Here is a 2,490-nt window from a genome sequence, read left to right on the forward strand (position 1 = left end):
GAGAGAGAGAGAGAGAGAGAGAGCGGGCAGGAGAGCGGGAGAAGGAGGGGGTTGGGAAAACAATAAACCTGCGTGGGTTTACGAGCTCCTCGAGATCTTAATCGTCCACTCCACTAGGCCGATTCCCTCGGCGAGTCGCGCGCGCGCGCGCTACGAGCGGCGGGATCGCTCGGCTCTCAAGTTATACCGTTTTCGAATAATAATAAGCCAGTCCGCGTTTCGCGAAATTCCGCGAGAAGCGTACAAACATTTGCTCCAACTTGGCGGTTTGCCGCGATGCCGGGATATATGTCAGTTGTGGAACTTGCGGATCATGAAGTTTCCCGCGTACGCAGACAAGTTACCGTATGTCCCATTCCGCATAAAATGTCTGTCACGGAACTTTATGAAGAAATGCTCGGGAAACCTTCCCGGGAAGATATCCGCATCGAGATCCATATCGTACGTTCACATCCGCGTCGCGGAGGGAAACTCATACCGTAACTTACCGCGGAACATTGAAGAATCGAGCGGAGCGAGGCGCTGGAGGGGGGGGGGGGAGAGAAAACCAGGGCGGCCGCGATTGTGCGTTATCCTTTTTTCTTCCTTGAATAATATATTAAAATTACTCGGGATATCTCTCTCCCCGACTAAAAAGAGAGCCCCGTCCCCCCCGGGTTTATACGCTCGGGATACGTTGCCGATTCGTCTTCGCCGAGTCCCGCTCGGGTAGAGAGGAGGGGATCCGGGAATCCGCAGGGGTAATTGATTCCTTCCGACTTGGCGGTAGATCCAATCAGGATCATTGGGAAAGTTAATCGAGTGGAAGGAAGCGCGCGATTTCCTCCCCCGCGCGCTCGCGCATCCCCCGGAGCGTATCTCCCGCGCCGTTTGCGTCGCGATTTATTCGCGCGTTCGCAACGACACGCGCCGCTCTTTCATGTCGCGCCTCCTAAGAATTCATTATCGCGCCGCGATATTACTGCCATTCGTTACTCCGGCGACTCGGCTCGGGGCAGGCGGGGCGCGTAATATGATTTCCGGAAGTAAATATATAGGGACCCGTCGCGGACGAGACGCAACGGTAGATTTCGACGGCGCGGCGACGCGATCGACGCGTCTCGAAGAGAGAGAGAGAGAGAGGAGGGGGAGGGGGGGGGGTAGGGAGTGTCGGGAATCAATGGCGAATTAAAGATTTCTCGTTAAATCGCGCGTGAAACTGGAAGGATTCGATTGTTTCATTTGCAGCTTTAAGCGCGCGGATTTGCTAACGCGACTTTCCATTTGCTCGGGCACGTAATTAAACATTTTGCGATCGCAATATGTACTTGTTGGGGCAAGGGATGATTTAATGAAGATCAATATTCCAGTTTTACCAGTCGTGCCATTCTATTCGCTTAATAATAATGTTTGTTTGCCGGCGCGGTAAACGATCATACATCATCATATAGAACACGTTTCAATCATTGAATACCGCGGTATGACAAAACAGAGTATCTTATTCCGAGTGTTCAATAATTGTAGTAATGCGCACGATCGAGTTTCGCAAATTAATATAATTAATATTCAGTGCACCCCTTGCGCCTCGTCCGAGGGAACAATGAGTGATCGAGGCTGTTGAAAACGTGCGTCGCTTATCCCAGACTTATCTAGACACCGGGTTGACGTTTTAAGGAGTCAACGTGGCGAGAGCAAAACCTGGCGAAATATTCGCGTATATAAATCATTTGTTTATTTACTAGAGGGGTCTTCGGGGGACGTGGCCACTCTGCAGCTATACGATGGTCCACCAAACCACTGAATGAGATACCACGCATCGCTCTGGAGTCGCGCTGCTAGGTGCTATTCCTACTTTTGCCTCAGTGGTCGAATTAGTGAGACGCCCGCCTAGAGTAGTAGGGAAGTCTAGGTTCAAACCCTGGCTGAGGTAATATTTTTCGGAATAAATTTTCTGTGTTAAAACGCTGGCCGGCTAATGTCGACTGAAAAGCTTGATTATTATTCCTACTTTATTCAATAAAATACAGTGGGTAACCGAGAAGGATTTCGAGCGTGGGCCTGGATAGCTCAGTCGGAAGAGCGTTCGCCCGGCAAGCGGAAGGTCCCAGGTTCGAATCCCCGGTCTAGTCCTAGCCCGTTATTTTTCTCGCCGAAAATTAATAAGTGGCGTCTTAGTGCCTACCTCCCCGAAGATACACGCCCCTGTTTATTACTATGGATAAATAACACGTTGTAAATCTGTATAAATATAAAGTCAAGTCTGGCGGACAATGCGATTTAAGAAAATTATTACTCCGACAAAAATGCCCGAGCGTCGCGTAAAATAAAACGTATTGCATAATTAATTTTCAAGTACTAAATAGGTCGATTAAATTTCCGAAAGCGATGTCGCAACGGCGCACGACCGCGGTTTTTTTTATTTAATCACAACGAAATACATAATAACCGTCGAACGGCGCGGCCGGCCATATTTATTCACTGGGGCGTAGGCGGGGGTGGGCTGTAAAGTAA

The 2,490-nt window shown here is 49.7% G+C and overlaps 1 non-coding gene across 1 annotated transcript; it reads left to right on the forward strand.

Moving 5' to 3' along the window:
* The first annotated feature begins 2,035 nt into the window (after nt 1-2,035).
* On the forward strand, nt 2,036-2,109 carry Trnaa-ggc. Its single transcript has one exon. It is a non-coding gene; the product is annotated as a tRNA-Ala (tRNA).
* Nucleotides 2,110-2,490: the final 381 nt, after the last annotated feature.

This window comes from Vollenhovia emeryi, unplaced genomic scaffold, assembly GCF_000949405.1.
Source record: "Vollenhovia emeryi isolate VEMERY1.0 unplaced genomic scaffold, V.emery_V1.0 DF939199.1, whole genome shotgun sequence".
In the NCBI taxonomy this organism is placed as follows: domain Eukaryota; kingdom Metazoa; phylum Arthropoda; class Insecta; order Hymenoptera; family Formicidae; genus Vollenhovia; species Vollenhovia emeryi.